Raw genomic sequence first — 19,723 nt, 5'->3', positions numbered from 1 at the left:
CACACTTCAATTTTGGGAAAACATTTGTAGTGATGTCAGTGGAGAAAAGGCAATGCCACGTGGTAGGAGTGTAGAAGAGTTAATAATCCTTCCAAGTAATTATAAGAGTGTGAAGCACCAACTCTGTGCAAAGGGAGATCTTCACTGGGCTGCTGCCTTACTTGGTACATCCAGAGAGAGGAGGAAGGTATGAAGAAGTGATGTGATTTGGGGGTTTTCAGCTGATCTGGGATTGCCCAGAATTAGATGGTGTTCAGCAACCCCCTGAACGAGGCAGCACTTTGGTGCTCAGCTGTGGCAGTCACACAGGTTGGACCTTCTGGGCTCAGACTTGCCTTCTCTGACCGGGTAACTCATACTGGTGAGAGCAAGACAAAGTTTGAGCATATCAGCCACAGCCCAGACCATTTGAAGATCTAGTGCTGAGCAGAGATTTCCCAGTTGTTTGGCCCATGTATCAAAGTAAAGCAAGGAATTGCTCCTGGGCTGCTCCTCCTGGCTGGATCGAGCAGCAGAGCAGCCCCAACACACAGGCCAGGGTTTGTGCTTACTACAGAAAGTACTGAGCTTACTGAAGGAAGCTAAAAAAAACCTCCTAAACATCTGAAAAGGGAAAAGAAGACCCAAATATAGAAATCTGGCAGCTCTTTACAGCAGGAGATGGCACAGGGGTGGCCCCGGGTGGCTGTGGCTGTGACTCAGCCACCCTCTACCACTCTTCCCTCATTCACCCTCGTCATCCCCTTTGTGCTCTGAAACCAAAGTTGAATTTTTTCCCTGATGTTTTACAATATATTTTTTAATGATGCACTAATTTTTCATCTGTATTTTTGTTTCTACAAAAATCTGCCTTCCCGTTAACGAAAAAAATGTTTTCAAAATATTAAATTATTAGTACATTCTCAATACCAGTGGAGTGCTTATTTTAACTCTGAAATGTAGATTATAGGTGATGAGGTCCTTGCACTTTCCCTGTTCTGGAAAGGCTCTGACATATATGTATAAATGAATATTTCCAGTCACTGCAGCCTTTTAAAAAGCTGAAATTAAAAGCTCAGCTAAATTGCGAATGAAAGATTCAAAATTGTCATTTGCACTTTTGCAATGGAATGTTTTGAAAACAGTGAATATTTTTAGCATAAGTGCTCAGTGAAAACTGAAATTCAGTGGCTAAAAAGGGATTATATGTAACTTCTGGAAAATAGGAGTTTTCTGAACTTGGCACTGCTATACTTCAGTCTGTCTAAACAGATTCCTTATAAAACCAGGATGGGGTGAAAAATCACTGCAGTAGCTGAACAAATGGGTCCCCCAGTGGCTTTAGGCATTTGTTATTAAACACAAAATAACATTTAGAGTACTGAGCATCCTCAAAATGAAGGCAATCCTGGGCAATCACCTATACAGGTAATACTCCAACAATAATAACTGTTTAGCTTCATATGCTTTAATGTCTTTTATGCATTTTTTCTTCATTTATTTTAGAAAAAGATCTTGTTTCAGTAGTAACTCCAATGGGAGCTATCACACAGTATTAGGCAACAGAGGCAGCTTAGTCCTAAAGACACACCTTTAAATATCAGGTGGTATGTTTGAACAAACATAAAGCTACTAGAGATTTCAGCTTTATGAAACTGTGTTGTAAATGCAGGATAAACCAGTTCTTTATTAGACTTCCCAGTTACAAAGTACCAAATGATGTTACTCTTGCTACCACCTGGGATTTGCTCTAATAACCATCAGTGAAGGCAAAGATCTTTTGCCTTTTAATTACACACAGTCCCAGATCACTGACATTATCCAGTGGTATTTAAGACTGGAATGTATTCCTAAAATATAATTTCCATCATTAAAAAAATTATTGTTATTCTTTTGTGTGTTTTGTGCAAGGGAATTTTCCTTTCATTTTCAGAAATCTATGCACATGTCTAACTCTGTAATGAGATTGCTATTATTTTACTCAGTGGTCATTGTTACCCTTAAAAGAAAAAAATTTAAGAAATCACAGTCTTCTGTGTCACTCTATAGTCATTATCATAGAATCATAGAATGGCTTGGTTGGAAGGGATCACAGTGTTTCACCTCTGAAATGCAAGTTTAAAATGGTGGGGGTTTAGCCCAGCTTTAAATGTATCTTACTGATTCTGTAATCTAACTGTAATTTAATTTTCCTGATCAGCCCTTGAGAAGAGCTGGCCAGGCCCAGGGCTCTCAAACCACTGCCCCAGTTTCGATGTTCTGATGACACATAAACACTGCTGTGGGCTGTGTGCACTTGATTCCTCTCACACATTACACTGAAGAGGACTAATATTTTCTGGCAGTAATTCAAAATATAATCTAAGGAAAAGATACTTGCTCATGTGTAATTGAAGACAGAGCTTGTCTGGCCATATCTGTGGAGTTTGTAGTCACATGAAAAAGGAAGGATTCATAGAATCATTGATAGGTTCAGGTAGTGCCCTGGATCCTGACCAATATTCTTGGCTCACTCTTATTATAACACTGTTTTGCTGACAAGCTGAGATGACAGCATTGAAATGTGAGATGGTAGAGTCCCAAAATATCTAATGCACTTACTGTGCTATGCTGTCTATGTTGTTAAAAAAAAAAATTAAAGAAATTAGAAGTAAAATAAATAATGCCACTTTTCCTGTCATATTTAAATACTGCAGTACATGGCCTTGGCTTCAAATCTTCTCAGGTCATTGTGAGGAGTAACAAAAGACCTGTTTAGAAAATTTCTAGCTAGGGTCTACAAGGAATGGAATAGATTTCCCCTCATTCTCTTATATCCCTCTTGCACCCTCATCAGGCAAGCAAACAGAATTTTTGAGCAAATGCCTCTCACTTATTTTCTGCTCATCCTCCCTGAGAAAAAAAAATCCCAACCTCTTCTTTCTAGGGAATAGAGCTGGCATTAATTGCTGCTTCAAACAGCATATACTTAAACATGGAAATTCGGCCTGAGATGAGACAGTAATGGAAATCATGCCCCAAAAAAGGCAACAACTTTTCTCATAAGGATTCCAGTGCAAAAGAAAAAGAGACAGAGAAAATATGCTACGGGGCACATAAAGAATCGATTCCAAACAAAATGTGTTTCAGAGATTTCCCACAAGGCATCAGCAACTTCTTAATGCAGTTCATTCCCAGATTCCTCCAGGGACTCAGTAAAATAAAGGCAGCTCATTCCACGTCTCCACAGGTCCTTGGGAAGGAGTGCATTAGCATGGACGTGAGGATGCAGAGATGCTCAGAGCTCCCAGAGCAGCCCGGGCGCAGTTTGACCGACCACTCATCGACTTTGGGCCCAACAGTTGAGGCTGAGTGAGGGTCAGGAGTCCCTGGGGATGCTGGGGAGCATTTCCTAATTGAAATTCAATGGCAGCTGAGCAGCTCCCTCCCCTGAGTGTCCAAATCTGGAGTCGGGGATGGCTAAATGAGCACAAACAGTCCCAGTGACACAGAACTCTGTTCGTAGCTCTGCAGTCCCCTCTCGCTCCATCTCAGCCCTCTAAACTCGGGAACAGTGCAGAAATCCAGAGGGATTTCAAGGTCTCTCTCAGATTTTTGGCAGACGAAACTAAGCTGTGGCAGTAACTTCAGATTTGGACAAGGTGCTTTTCTCTTTTCTTTATGTTTATTGATTCAGGTCTAAACAGATCTAAAGAGAAACTGTAGGCAATGCAGGAATGAGAAGGGAAGGGCCAGTGCAGGGTGAATCCAACTACATTAAAGTCTTTCTACAATAAATGGCAATTTCTGTTGCAAACTATGGACCAGAAAATCAGTGATTTGCCAAGACCATCCACAAGAACTTATCAAACAAAATGACACATAAAGAAAAAATTGTTTTTTATAAACTTTCCAACATGGCAACTCAAGAGAGTTTTCCAAATCCTGTTTTCAGAGAGTTTAAAAAAAAAAAAACAAAACCTGTCCTAAATTAAAAGACTTTACAATGTGAAACAGCTTCTGAACTTGAGAAGAAGCAACAGAAAATCCATACAAATTCAAAGCACACAGTAATTCCAGACTCTTGCAGTAGTAGCTTGATCACCCACACACATTTTCTTAAGTCTCTTTAAGGGTTTGGGCTACAGACTATTGAAAATATCCTTATTCCTCATACTATTCCCTATAGGGAAATCACAAAGTGAAGATCTTGGCAAATTTTATCTTTGTACGTATGACTATCCAGAATGTACTTTTTGTTGCAGAACAATAGGACAGTGTTTTTAGTGCCAAGCAAAGAAAAAGCCAAAGCCAGAAAAAATTAATGAATATCTGTAAGTGATTGGAAAAGGTTGGTGTTGGTCACTGCATGTAGGTCAGGATGGGGGTTTTCTCATGTAAAGGATAATAAATCAGTACGAAAAAAAGGGTTGTGGATTTGTTCTAAAGAAGTCCAAAAGGTGAAAATACTGCAGAAAAAACAATGATGTTGCAAATATTGCATATGGTTTGTAGAACATCCACTGAAGGTATCATGTCTATCCTTATGCTTTGTAATTTGGTGTTTTTAGGATAAAGGAGATGCCTCTGTTTCTCAAGACTTCTAAGTCAGAAAAATTCCTATGTGTTAGCTAGGTTTCTCTAAAAATTGGGTGTCAAATCCCTGCTAAAGTTCAGTGATATCTAATTTCCTCAGGCTCCTCTGAAAAACTCAGTTTCAATATCCATAAAACTAGTTAGTGGTTTAAATACCATAAAAAGCTAAAAGCAATAGAAGACTTGTTGACCTTCTTGGGCTAATAATGGGCACTTCTCTTCCTGAAAAAAATTAATGAAAAATCACTTACTGATTATAGAAATAGTCAGCATGAAGCCTAAGATCTCCTACCACATTCGCAGAGGACATTATTTTACTCCTGGAGTCAGCCACTAATCAGAGCAGTGAGCAGTTGTGTTCCCCTTTACTATTGTTTAAATACCAGAGGCTCGTGTTTCCTCAGGGCAGCCGTGCATCACACACATGGGGGTTTGTTCATCAGCAGACTGAGCTGCCACTGTGCTGGGGCTCCAACAGCCCTAACTACAGATTGGTAAAGCACAGAAACCTGAACAATCCCTCCTCTGCAGAGGAAATGTGTGTGCTCTGGCAGCCTGCAGCCCCTGCTGCTGCCTCCTCCCAGCTCCCAGCCTGGATGAAGTTCTCTGGCCAGAGCAGCAGCACACGCTGGGTATTCTTGTAGCATCCAACTGCCAAAAAACCATCCTGTGGTGCTTCTAGAACTGGGCAACCAGCTGTGAGACAGGGATTCAAATGACCTGGAAAGAAAATTTGGCTCCACTGAAATGGATGGCAGAAGTCTCTTTTTCTTCAGCAGAGCCAGGATTTCGTTCCTGGCAGTTGTCAAGCTTCTGTTTGTACAGAATTGTTTTCCTACTGTCGAGTGTTGTTAGATTTGTGGGGGGAGGAGGCTGTTTCTCCTGGAATTGTTTCTGTAACTCAGCCAAGATCTAGAGAATTTATCTACAGCAAACCACTTCCACTTTTAATTTTCAAAGGAAACTTGCAAACTTTTCTTGCCTGGTGCCAAGGAAACGAGGCTCCTTTTTCAGCAGAAAACCTCAGCTTGGATACAATTTTGTAAGCCAAAACAAGATGTCAGTAATAAGGGCTTCAGAAGCAGGAGGATTTATGAAGTTGTTTGCTGAGCCATGGACAGGCCCCGAGGAAAGGGTTTGCATCCAAATCTCAGAGAAGTCAGAGGTCAGCTCGTCCTCCTATTAACCCAAATCCTGCTCGCTGACAGAACCATCAATGCAACATTAGAATTTGAGAGCTCCTGGTGTGCAGCTTTACGTGCTGGTCATTAAAGAGCTTTGCTGTTGCTGGAGGCTGCAGTGCCCCTGGTGTTATTATTGTTCCTCGTGCTGAGGATCCACATGCCCTGAGATGAGTGTCTTGGTGGCACAAGTGAAATTCTGATTGTCCCCCTCTCTCCCTCAGCCCATGTGCCACGCAGAGATAAGCAGCCCTCAGACACAAAGAGGCAGGCAGGTATATTTTGCAGCTACGTGGAAAACTGCTAAATATTGAGAATAAAATCCTGTTTTCTGTGCTGATGAGAAGGCAGAGGAGCCTGTTGTCCCCCCACAGTAGCAGAGAGCCTTCATGCATCTGGCTCCCTGGGCACTGGGAGTACCTGCAGCTCCAGCCAGGCTACAGCAGAAGTGTTCCAAAGGCCACAAGGAGGAATCACATTCCTAAGGACCCTTTGAAACCACTGGGCACTGAATACCCTTTTTCCCTGCTGGAAAAGCCACTTGTACATGTCAAAGTGCAGTTGGCATGTCTGGTGACCAAGACCTGCTTTTGTGCCACCAGTGTAAACTACCACAGCTTGTAATTCAGCCATAATCATCACTCCTGTCCCTGGCTCAGGGGTAATAAGAAGGAGAGATTTTCTCCAATTCCATTTTTTAATTATTTCAATTGGGGAACAAGTAATCCTTATGCTACTGGAAGGGGTTAAAAGAACAACAAATATTTTAATAATCTGGGTTTGCATTTTAATTTTGTAGACTATCACTTTATTATAAATAGGCTACTTTTCCCTGTTTAGGCTTTAATCCTGCAAATATTAAGGTTATTTAAATAGGTGGGAATTTTCCTTCTTTAGGCTCCTGGTTTGTCTTTCATATGCAGTTTAGTGTCTGTATGTCACAATTCACAAAAAGGACACAGAAGAGTTCTCATTATCCCAACAAATAGGCTATTTATTGCTGGATAGAGTTACCCAGACCTAGTAGACAATGTATCAGATCAAATCACTGGTGTTGACTCGAATTTTATTAGAGTGTTAACCTCTGAGCTTTCCATAGACCGTGTCATTCTTGCTGACAATAAAAGGGGAGAGTCTCAGCCTCTACCTTTATTTAGTTGCACCTACAGTGTATTTTACAAGAAATGTATTTGCCACTGAATGCAGTAACAAATCTTCAAATTTATTGAATAACTTAGGGCAACAACCACTCTCTAAGGAAAGTAACCCTCTATGGAAAAATAAACCACAAGTTTAGAACATGGGGGCAAACCAGTTGATTGCAGCTCTCTAATACTTCATTTATCACTGGAATAGTAATTATAATTCTAACAGAATGGACAGACCACTTTAGAATTATTTTAACAGCCTTTAAAAATTATTCAACTGGTGGAGCACACCCTACCAGTGACTTCTATGGGGATACTGCTTTGACAACCATATGTGAGCAGAGTATGGCAACATTCACTATGGTTGGCTTTATTTTCCTTATTCGTGTGGATGTTTGCATAAGGGTTGGAGACTTGTCTGCAGTGCAGATCATTTGGAACTGAAATTTATTGTTCACTTAGCTCCTAAAAAATAATCTAATTTTTCAAGCCAATAGAAAATAGTGTGAATTATTCACCTTGCTTCATTATTATAAGATATTTTATGGTGACACCAGAGAAGTCATTATTTATAACATATAGGATCATCTTTTATCAAATGTTTTCTCCTTTATCTTCTTGTAAACATCTTGAAACTATGAAGCAAATCTTGAATCATCCAGTCAAAAGTGCCCAACAATGATAAATAGTTGCATTATGTGCACAGGATTGCAACTGCAATGTTTCTCTCAAAACTGCATATTAGCTTTTACTTCTGAGAAACAAGACTTTTGATATGAATTCTTCCATAAGTGCTTCACTTTATCATAACACTGAATATCTACCCCGTAGTTTAGAGGCAAATGGAACAAAAAATAGGGCTAGGGCTACTGCAGGCTTCCACTTTTTGAAAGAGAGTGAACCAAAATTAAAACACAGATTTAAGTGTGAGGGAAAACCTATTACTCGGCAGAAATAATCCAGCTGGAGTAGTGAGAGTGTGTGTGAGAGAGACTTGGGGAGTGTCTGTGTGTGTGAGAGATAAATTGTGGGGGTGAGTTTGACTGCAGCAGTCAGACTTTGGTAGATTAATGCAATGGAGAGAAGGTGACTTTTAAAATACCAAACCAGAATTTTTCTTCTGGAATAAAGGCTGCAGCACAACCAAGGATACTGTGACACTGAGTTGGAAAGCTCATTTTGTTTAAAGATAAAGTGCTCACCTGATATGTTACTAGAGGTGGCAAACCAAAAGATAAAAAGTTAAATCTTGGTGAAATCTTCTCGTTTAATTGTTTTTAACCTAATTCAGATCAGAAGTAATTTTCCTAGTTTCTGCAAAATATGTTTTCAGTGAAATAGCTGCTTAGAGGCATCATTCCATGGTGTTTTGGAAACACCACATTCCTCACAATATTAGAGGCTTTGTCTGAAAACTGACCTGCCAGTTGAGTCAAGCCATCTCTCACTTGTAAATTATTCAGGTCCCATTCTGCCATTGTGCTCACAAAGACACCTAAACTACAACGAGTTTTTTTTGTTCAAGTCTTGAAAAAGATGCACCAGGTGAAAATTACGCCATTTTTTCATGTTACACTTTATCATCACATCTTGTTTCTCGCTTTAAAACTCCAGAACGAAATTAATCGGGATTTTACATTTATTTGGAGGCTAGGATTCCATTCTTTGCACTCTCTGCCCTCAGACATGGAGAAAGCCAGAACACCAGGGTTTAAATCAACGTTGCTGCTCTATTACTGAGAGCAGAACAAAGTGGAGAGACAGCCTGTTGTATGCATATGAGCCGTTCTGAAAGCAGAACCAACGGGGCATAAATTTAGTTAATATTAGACGAAATATTATCGCTGCAGTAAATGATGAGGCGACGTCTTGCTGATTTAAGTCTCTGAGGAGCACCAAAATTGTACTGTTATGTGCTGTATTGACAGGTTCATGTAAAATTCAGCCCGGCTGCTGCCCCTTGGCAGCCGTTCCCCGCGAGAGAGGACGTGTCAGGGCTCATGGGCACAGCGGTGGCCCTGCCTCAGTGCTCCTGGAATCTCCTCCCTGCCAGGCTGCAGGGTGGGTGCTGTAACATCCTTGTCAAACAGACAGGGGGGGGGAAAGGCCTTCCCACAGGTACTAAGGTTGGCAGATGTTTCCAGTGTTCCTTGCAGAGCGGTGACAGTTGCAGTGAAAAGGAAAGACGGTTCCTGCACAGCTCTGTGGGTGACCTGGGAGGGCTGCAGAGCCACCTCCTATCAAAATATCATGTTGGGGAGGTGGGGAGGGGGGATGTAAGTCGGTATTCCTGATGGATCAGAAAGAAAACTCCATCTTTACAGCCCGTCTTTACAGCTATTAACCATCACTGCTGAGACTCCAAAGCGTGAATAGAACATGAAGCGAAACAAGGCATTAAAATGTTGTTTAGAGTTTTCTCCAAAAGAGCTTTACTTATAAAGTATTTTTTTAAGATGGACTAAAAATACCTGGCTCTTCCAGTTACATTCCAGAAATCAATAGGCAGGAAAGTAAATTACTGTTCCTTCTCTTACATCTCTGCTATTATGGTCTCAGTGGGGTGAAATTACTTTACAGTTAATTAGATTTTTAAAAAATATCGGATGGCTTCTGTATAATTCCCCTGGGTGTTTCTGTACCTCCCCAGCTTTTTAAATCCATTTCCAGGAGATCAGGCATTGATTCTGAGGAGATTTAATAACCCATTGGTAACTGTATAATCACCTGCAGCTGCCACGATAGCACTGGTTAGACTTTCTAATAGCAATAAGCAGCAGGTCAATACTTTCAGTAAAAATATGCACAGCCCAGTCCTATAAAATCATCTGGAGTTTTTAAAATGTGCATCTACTTCAGAGTCAGTACAGCTCCCAAGTGTGCTTTCAAAGCAGATCTCCTCATCTCCACTGACTGAGATTTAGTTCACATCTGGGGAACCCCCCAGAGTGAGAGCAGAGGTGAAAAAGTCTTACATCACTGTGTGTGGGGGCAAGAGCTTTTGGTTTTGCAAATGATGAGGATGTGGGGGGGATTTCAAAGACACCTGAAAACACACTTCTCAGAGCAAGATCCTTGTCCAGCAATCTAAAACTTCTGATATGTAAGGCAGTGTGCCACCTCACCCAAGGTCTTGCAGTTAGGAAAAGGTTCTCTATAGCTCGAGATCAACATCAGAGGCAGAGAAAGAGCCCAGAACCATTTTTGGAAGTATCCTGATTTCTCGTTTTTAGCCATCACAACTCTGTGGTTGACATTTTATCTGGGTTGCTTAGGTTGGTACTTTGCCTTGGATTTTAACTTTATGCCGTGGATAAAACATGAACTGGGAAAAACCAGTTTAAAATAACCCTCACACAGAAATACTTGCTGCTGTGGCTGGGCAGTTTTCACCAGCCATCCCTGGGGATGCCTGAGCACAGTGGTTTAGTTTGTAATACAGAGATGTGCTCAGTTCCAATCTCCTCTTATTTCATCCACTTTCCTTTTGAGTTTGGGGTGAGCTCTTCCAGCAGACACAAAGCAGCATGGAGTGCAGTTAGCACATCCTTGGGAAACATTCCCCCAGATGCTGTTATTATCCTTAGGTGTTGTGCAATTCATACCAAACAGGTGGACAACTATGACCTGCCAGGATGAGAGACCGCCCTGGAAAACACCCTCACAATACCTGCAATCCTGTGCAATTCAGTGAATTTTGTAGGAAAATATTTGTTCTCCAGAAATCCCTTTATAGGTAGCAGAGAAAAGGCTTTAGCTGCTTAGCAGAGGAGCATCTGGAGCATCAGGAACTCCGTCGGCATTGGGGAAATCATCCTAATCTTTCCTTTTGTTTGCACTGACATTTTTATAGGGGCTCTTCTTTTTAGCACATCATTGATTGAGCTTGAAATAGCATCATCAACTCAGTGGGAATTACCAGTCATAGACTCCAGCCAAATTCTGCTTTCAGTTATGGCTGGCTGAGTCCACATAATTCTGCTGCAGTTACTGTGTATTTACCTCAGGGTATCAGGGATCAGAATCCATGAATCTGCATTTCCAAGGCAGCATTATATTTATAAACCCTGGATAGTAATTACTGATTGAACCTCATTGTTTAACTGGAGGTTGTTTTCCTCCTGAAGAGAGCTACCCATTATCATTAATTAACACTATTTAATCAGGATGCTGCTTCCCTTCTGATTTCTTTGAATGCTTTTTTACTGAATACTTTCAAACCATAATTTTGTTTCTGTATATTTGACTTTAAATATATGTTCTAGTTCATTACTACTTTTTCCCTTCAGTCTTTATATTACTTCCTTTGTTTGTGTGTAGTTAATTTAGTTGTGATGAACTTGGTTGTTTATGGGGAAAAGAGAGATCTATGCTTGGGGTTAAATGCTTTCCCCTCATTTTAACAGTTATAATTATTGAAGTTGTGTTTTAAATACTAGGGGTTACTCACAACCTTTCTCAGATTTTTATTTTAAAGTCCTGTTTTATGGAGAAACTTTCCCAGTAATATCTGGAGTACAAATTGGAATTTTGTTGTTTTTCATCCCTTCCTCAGTGTACAAGCCTGAGTGGTGATAACGTGGCTTCCCAGGTCCTTGTAATTGCTCCAAGTCCTGCAGTTTGGTATAAGAAGTAGATACACACAAGGAAGTCTTCTGTATTTTAAAAGAAGTGCTTCTTTTCAATAGATATATCAGAAAAAGATGAAAATATGACATGAAAACAGTAAAAGTCCTGTGTTAAAAAGGGAATCCCTCCACGTATTTCTTAAGCCACTCATTATTTCAGTGTGTTTCTTGAGAGTCTGGAATAATTCAGAGTGGCCAAAAAAATGAACAGAACCACAGGTAGCTGCTCAAATGTGTCTTGTTTTCCTTATATTGATGTGTACATTGAGCCCTTTGAATTTCTGAGGGTTAAGTCATACCTTGGCAGATAATAACAGCTTTTTTGGATGCCCTTGGCTTTTTTAGTCAGATTTTCAAAGTAGCTCAGAGAAGTAGATGGTGTGGAAACCATCACTTTTTGAACCCCCAGTAGCTTCTGCTGTTCTCAGGTTGAGTTCCTGCGTTCAAAACACTTCTGCAAATACGGCCCTCGTTGGGTCTCTCAAGACTGATCAGAGCACTGGTGGCATCCACACCCTGGAGCAGACATGAACATCACCCTGAACCTGCTCTGTGCTCAGAGCAAAGGTGCAGTTCCAGCATCTCTATCCCATGGAAGAGCTTGAGTGGTACATCTCAAACCTGCTCCCTTTTCCTGACTTGCTGAAGAGCTCCAGGCTGCCAGCGGTTGCAGGAAATAGCAAAGTGCACGTAAAAACTGCCCGTGTCTGTCAGGTTTGTGACTGGAAGGATGTCTGGCTCTGAGATTATTCAGAAGCAGATGGGAGCCCAGCAGGTGGATAAATGCAAACCTCACCTTCAATGAGCACTTGACAAAGAAAGGTCAGAAATGAGACGCGAGAAAAGAAGTCACAAGTAACAGGGAGCGTGTGCCTGATGACACCAGGGAGGAGGAACTGTCTTTTCTCCACAGATTGACTGTTTCCATATAATAATTTAGCTATCAACCTCTATTCAGTTTTTAAACTACTTTAATACTGACTGACATTTTCTTTAAATTGTAACTTGTGCAATTTAATGATAACCTTTAATTTTCTTTTACCCTTGCGATGTAACGGGAAGCAACAAAAATAGTAAGAACTAAATTGCAGACATTAGACATTTTTATCAGAAGGTAAAAGAAGTGCATTCAGGCTCTATAATGTGGGAGAAATTTAGGTGGCTTTCAACATTTTATTTTCTACAATAACTGCTCTTTGGCACTACTCTGTGCGTGATTAATGTTTTTATTATTGTGTCACGTAAGATCCCTTCTACCCTAGACTGCAGACCTAGTTTTCATGTCCCACTGTCTAGTGGGAACTGAAGTTTTAGAGCTTTCTTGTACAAGACCAAACCGATTACAAGTCCCCATTTACCCATTTGGTCTGTCCACAGACACAGAAAAAGCTTTTCTGTGCCGTAGTTTCTTTTGGCACAGAAAAGAAGCCTGGGTCATTTCCATCAGTATGTTTGATGACATGAGGCTTCTGTCTCTCTTTGTTTAGTAATACAGTGCAGAAAATACTCTGCAGAATTGATTAAATATCTATGTGAAATACTGGTATAAGTGCTTTAGATTCCATTTTTTCTGAAATTGTTTGCATGATTGAAAAACAAATCATTCTTCAATGCAGAGACAGTACTTGCCATAGCTTTCATTTTTTCCCCTTTGTCCAATTTTTCTGTGTTGCTTGAGTGTGACAGCTCTGATATCAGAGAGTCTCAGGAACCTGTAACTTTGGAAATAAATCCGAGCACTGGTTTACAGTAACTAAATTTTCCTGCTTTCTAAATTATGCTGCTGGTCCTGTCTCCTGCTCTAAGTTATGTCTCCTGGAAAGCCTGCAGAGAGGAAGGAGCTGGAAGTCAAGGTGTGATTATATAAAGTTACCCAGGAGGTTTAGTTTGCACTTCTGCATTCCCTTGAACGAGCAGGGAACTTCACTGAGGTGAAGGGTTTGATGCTGTGGTTTTACCATGTGTGCACTGGCAGAGCTAATCCCAGCCCATTTATGTATTTAAGCTTGTTTTATTTTGTTCAGCCAGGCTGTTCTCCAGCTTTTTCAAGTATAACTTACTGGAAAAATGTTGTCAAGGGCACCTCAGAAGGCAGTGGGAAGATGATGATCCCTTACAGTGAGGGAATTTCCACTGGGCAGGATTTGGTAAAAGGACATAGAAAGGCACAAAAGTGTGTAACTTTCTGATTAAGTGTTACACAGACCACAAGTCAGCCCAGGCTGAAATTTTAACAATTTAAATGGAAAATTTCTAAGAGCCTTTTCACAGGTGACATTAACCACCGAGCTGTGCTGTTGCCATTGCTGTGGGTACAGTGATGCTGATGTTCAGATTTAGGTCAGCTGATGGCCCAGCACACCCTGCTCACACAGACAGTTCTGTGCTTCTGAATTGAGAGAGATATATACAGAAATACATACAGAAATAGCAGGATGGTTCAGCTTGGTTCACAGAATCAGTCAGTAATGTAAGTTCCTCTCGTTTCCTGGACTGTTTATGGACACATATGGATATGGGCACAAGTGACTTAGAGGGATACAAAGATACTTCAGATGACTTGATCTATTTTTCTCCTGAACCAAGTCTTTTTCCTTTTTCACTGACTTTGACACCATCTGAGCTCCTACGTGGTTTTTTACTACGATCTGCAACATGTTTAAAGGTCTGAGGTATTTATCAGATTCTACCCCCTCATGACCCAGCCCTCTCCCAGTCACTGGGCCATCAGCTCCCATGGAACTGATCCTTGGCTCTGTCACAGTGTGTGTGAGGACTGCACCTCATCAGGATCATGAGTCTTCCCCGGGTGTTCCCACTGACATTCCTAGTTGGAAAATGGGGAAATCAGTGGCCCAGAGTGAACTGACAGAAGAATCAGAGCCCTCTGTTCATTCATCTGTATTAAACAATAAAATAACTTTGACCTGAAACCAAGTAGACAAGGCACCTGCTTCCAGTCTCACACCCACGTGCACTCCTCTTCCCTCACCCACACCTCCCATGTATCACAGAATCGTGCAAACATGCTTATTTATAGCCTGCTGCAATGTTATTGCTTATTTGCTTGTGCACACAGGCCTAATTAACAGCTATCACTCAATTTATTCTTGATTTAAACTTAATTAACAATATGCTTAAGTAATGATTTTGCTTATGTCTACTAACTGCAGCCAAACTTGTCAAATTATTGCTCCATTAATTTAATTCTTCCTCTTGATTTAGGGAAATTCAATTACTCTGATGCAGTTAGTCATATAGTAAATGTTTTCAAGTTCTCTTCTGTTGCTTAGATACTTCCAGAGTATTTTCTAGATTATTATAATTTGTTGCCAAGGGAATGCATGAGCAAAAAATGATATCTTGATAAACTGTCAGGTGTACCTGGCTATTTCTATACAAGTTCTGTAGCATAACTAACATTAGATTCGTTTCAGCTGTAAGTAATCTACCAAATGTCTCTTCTTCTACAATATCATTTTACAACTGGGGAAGAAAGGGATCAAATAATTGTTGTGACTGATGGTCTTATGTGTCACTGTCAGCACAGCACAGGTTAGCAGGGGATTGTACAGGGTCTGGAGATGGGCGGGAAGGGAAGTATCCTCCAGAAACAGAAGAGGAGCCACCTCCCACCTCTTTTCCCTGCTGGGGGCTAGACCTCAGCAGCTGAGGCTCCAGTGGGAAAAGCTGAATGTTGGAGCACAGGATGAGGCTTCACCTCTGCACTGTGAGAGAAAGAAGTGTCTCCTTAAACCCCCTCAGTTCTGCCCCACACCACTGCTGTTACACACATTCCTACCTGGCTGTTTTAAGCATATGTTTATTCAAGTTTTTAGCCGTATGAACCTTATTTAAATAATGGAATTGCAACTGCTCAAATCATTAGTGAATTCTTTCCCCAGACTGGCTGGAGGGAATTCTTTCAAATACGGATCATGTCACCTCAGGCTATTAATATGCTCGAGGACACACTGGCTCGTTCCATATTCTGGTTCCTGGCACCGTGTGAGAGTTTAGGAACAGAGGCAGTGTCCTTAAGGTCTCTGAGCTGCTACACTGGATGACTAATGCCATTCACTTGCTAGTAAAATTCTGACTCTTTGACTGTTTTTTTAGCTGTGTTCCTCTATTCAGCTGCCTGGAACAAGGCAAGACAGAGATGCTGTTATGTTGTCTCCCAGGACTTGAAAAGAGAGCCCAGTAGCACTGTCTCTATTGATGTAGTGATAGCTGCCTTGTGCATATTGCTGGCACTTCAAAACATACTCTGAATAAGAGTAGGAAAGGACCACGTGGGAATCCAAGCACAAATGTTCTGCCTTAGAGAGCAGAGTGTTGTTTGCTGCCAGCTTTTGAAAGGTTTGTGGTCATTTGGGGGGAATCTTCAGCCATCTCTGCCGCAACGCTCCAGCTCAGGGAAGGCTTGTTTTATTCAGTAGAGCTGAGGATGAGGGCCTGCATTTTCTGAGTGATTAGGCCTCTTAAAATCTCTCTTGATACATAAAATAAATGATATGTGCCTCTGCTGTCACCATTTGAGTTAAAAAAACCTGATTTGAAACTTCCCCAGCTCCCTGTTAGGATATGCTAGGAGAATTCCAAATCGGAGGGTCCTGTCTACACTGAAGTTTATATCAGTTTATTTAACAAAAAATCAGCTTTGTTACATGGATACAACCCTTAAACCCTCTTAAACCATTATCTGTCTGCCTCATGTTTAGTTTCCCTATCAATTAAAAGAAACCCATGTAGACTACTACATAGTTTCCAGATAAAGGCTTAAGCAATTTAAGTAAATTGATTGAGAAGTAACCAGGTCTTACACACACACACACACACACATATATATATATATATACACACATATATATACATGCACACACACTTAGATGTTATGTATTTGGAACACGAAAATGGTGGGAGCTCACAAGGGAAAAAATGGAAAGGGAGAAGTGTTCTAAGAGCTGTAAATTTGGCAGGATGCAGAAGGCAGAGTATTAGGCAAAGGGAAGTCAAACTGTGAGTAAGATTGCTGTGCCAAGAGTTCTGATTAAATGATGCCTGACTGAGCTTTTTCCTGTGAATACCTCACCCCACCTGGTGCACCCAACCTGCCCATCACAGATTTCCCCCAAGACGAAGCAAACTCATCCAGGTAGTGCTGTTCACACATCTGGCTGGGGGAAATTGTGCCTCTTAAACCACAGGCAGGAGCTGCGTCGGGTCTTAACTTGCATATAAATGTGTCTGTACGTGCAGCACTTGCTGAAACTCCCAACAGAAAGCCCTGGCATTTGAACATAATAGATCAGGGCCTGTCCTCGAGACATGCAGAGGGGCACAGTCAGGGCATTACCTTGGGCATTTTGTGATGTCCCCCAAAGAGCACTCGGTGTGACCTCTGCTGATGCTCAGGGTGCCCCCAGACAGGGGCACAGGCAGGGGCACTGCAGGGAGCTCTGTGGGGGCTGTTGCTGCTGTGATGGCATGATGTCATTTCAGTCTAACTGCAGAGCCTTCCTGTCAAATCTAAATAAGATGTGAAGCTTTGCTTAAAGCCAAAAATTTCACAAGAAGTTGAGGTAGGTGGGTGCCTCTTTCCTCAGTAGAAGAGCCTAATTCCAGCTGTTCTTGCTATAGTTTTGAGTCCAAAACCTAGAATTTTTTTTTTACAGGATAACCTTCATATTAATTAGCTTGTGAATGCATAGATCTGCAAAACTCTGCTTTTGCCAATAATCCCCAGATCTCCAGTACTGCCAGGAGAGATTGCATTAAGGGGGGAAAAGAAACCACAATAAAAACAAACAAACAAACAACACCACCATCAAGAAATCTTGAATCTTATAGAAAAAGAAATACTTGGGTGCAATAAAGTATTTTGTTTCAAATCAAACTACAGGAATGTGGACTAAATTGCCATGAGATCTCCATAGTTTTTAGGCAAATGCATTTGCCTAAATTCGTATTTCAGGCGTGCCTTTGCTCACAAGGGGTGAGGAGCCACTTAACATGTACAAGTAAATACACACACCATTTTTCAACCATGTTGCTTAGGGCAAGTTGAAAATTTACCCAGTATCTGATTTAATGTCTCATAAGCCTGACTTACGTGTGCTCTGCTATAAATGGTCACTGGCTGAGTATTCAAAGCAGGAAACCAAGTGATCTGTACATAAAGAATGACCACTTATCCTCACAAGGCCCCCTTGCCTGTGCACACTGAATGCTTTGTCCTGTGCAAATCCTCAGCTATAAACTCTAGGTCTGATTCTCCTCTCACAACAGTGTAAATCAGAAGTAGTTCCACCAAAGCCAGTGAATTTATACCACAATAAATCCAGCATGAGAAGAGAATCTCTCAGTTCCCCATTGACGTGGGTAAAAAGAACACCAGGCTCCATATAAATAAATGGCAAGAAGCTTCTTTGAGTACATTCCAGCTGACAAAAGTTATTTGATAAATACATTTTAATGAGGCCTGTTTAAGCTGTGTTACATTTCACCTGATGTTTATATGGTAATTCTTAGAAACTGGTTTGCTGCATGAAATATAACATACTTTGATGCAGTCATCTATATGTATATGTGAGAACAGGAGGTTGGATGTGCCACATATGGAGAAAATGTACAATTTAGGGTTCCCAAATGGCATCTTTACATAATTGTTAGAAGACTTAGAGGAGATGAATAGCTGTAGTGGTAAAAGAAAAGAAAGGAAATCATAAAGCTAATGATAAATAAATATTTGCACACACATGCCACACAATAATCACTAACTTAACATCAGAAGACAGAGAGGAACAGCTGCTAAATATATTTCCCATAATAAAAAAGTTCATATGAATCTGAATGTGGCACAGATACCAGATTAGAATTCCTTCCTGTGTTTTGCAAGTATTGTTAAATATTCCCTGAAGTTTTCCTTTCCCATAGATTTTTAGCAGTAAGCAAAAGTTTTTCTTTTTAGAAGTATGTGGATTCTGTGAAGTGACAGATTTTGCTGTAAATAGGATTTTGCTTTAGAACAATAAAGAGCAAATTCCCTAGTTAGCAATCCAGCACATTGCACGGATTGCAAATACCTCAGATATTGGGGCTCTTGGCAAAAATAACATAATTTGACAGTAGTCTGAAAAAGGAGCTCTTGCATGTCAGAGACAGTATGAATCCTCAGCTGCACAGGTTTCAGCAAAGACAGTTTTTAAACAACTTTCTAGTATTAGCTCTCCAGGGCCAATTACCTGCCAGGGGGATCATATTGTTTGTGGCTCCAGGGCTGTCTCTGCCAGCAGCAGCTCCAGGTTCTCTGGCTCAGAACAGGCAGCAGGGACGTGCTCACTGTTGATCTAATTTTATTCCCCTGAAATGCTGCTGTTTAAGTGGGAGCAGAGCAGGTCTGGTACCAACACCTCGTGAAAACCCAGCCCAAAAGTCTGCACATGTTGGTGACAGGGAGCCAGGTGAAGAGAGGAGGGAACAGAGGCCTCTGGGATCTGATGGATGTGCCAGTGTGGATGCAAAGAAATGTCCTCCTTTATCCCCCAAACACTGCAACACACAAGTTAAAACAGAAGAAATTTTCAGCTCTGCTCCACCAGCCCGTAGCAATATGGAAATGTGGTAACCTGCAGCCCAAAATGGAAATTTAAGCAACCCCTGAGACATTTGCAACAGAGGAGAGGCTCCACCTGTGAATTTATCCTGGGAAAGGGAATGCAGAAAATACCACAGAGCTGAGCTGAGAGCTCCATGGAATTACTCATGTATTAACATTTTGTACGAAGAAATCAACGCTTTGATTTTGCCTCAATTCACATTGAATCGTGTTGCATCTCATCGTTAATAACAGTAATTTTCAGATACCATTAACATTTTTAGAAGCAACTGTTTCCTATTCAGGACTTCCAATGTCATGAGTTGGGGGGGGTGGGGGCTTCAAGGGGTGGTGTTTGTTTGTGCCAGAATACACACAATCAGTAAAATCCTTTCTGCTTGACAAGTCAGCTTCGCCCCCCTCATTGCCAGAGTTTTCATTTGAAACCAAACTGTCTAATCTTTCTCTAAAAATTGTTTACTGCTCTTTTATCACCACTTGCTTTCATAAATGCTGTCAGTGCATATGATACCCTCTCTACATCAGAACCTGCTTATAGCTGTATATTCACAAAGGTGATAAAATACATTTGATTTCCACTGAAACAAGCTT

The 19,723-nt window shown here is 41.0% G+C and overlaps 1 protein-coding gene across 1 annotated transcript in view; it reads left to right on the top strand.

Annotated features, from left to right (window-relative positions):
- CA10 (carbonic anhydrase 10) overlaps positions 1-19,723 on the top strand; it is a 185,765-nt gene that overhangs the window by 110,114 nt on the left and 55,928 nt on the right. The window lies entirely within an intron of this gene.

This window comes from Manacus vitellinus, unplaced genomic scaffold, assembly GCF_001715985.3.
Source record: "Manacus vitellinus isolate BGI_N305 unplaced genomic scaffold, ASM171598v3 scaffold_24_pilon, whole genome shotgun sequence".
Classification (NCBI taxonomy): domain Eukaryota; kingdom Metazoa; phylum Chordata; class Aves; order Passeriformes; family Pipridae; genus Manacus; species Manacus vitellinus.
This window is presented reverse-complemented; position numbering and strand designations above follow the sequence as displayed.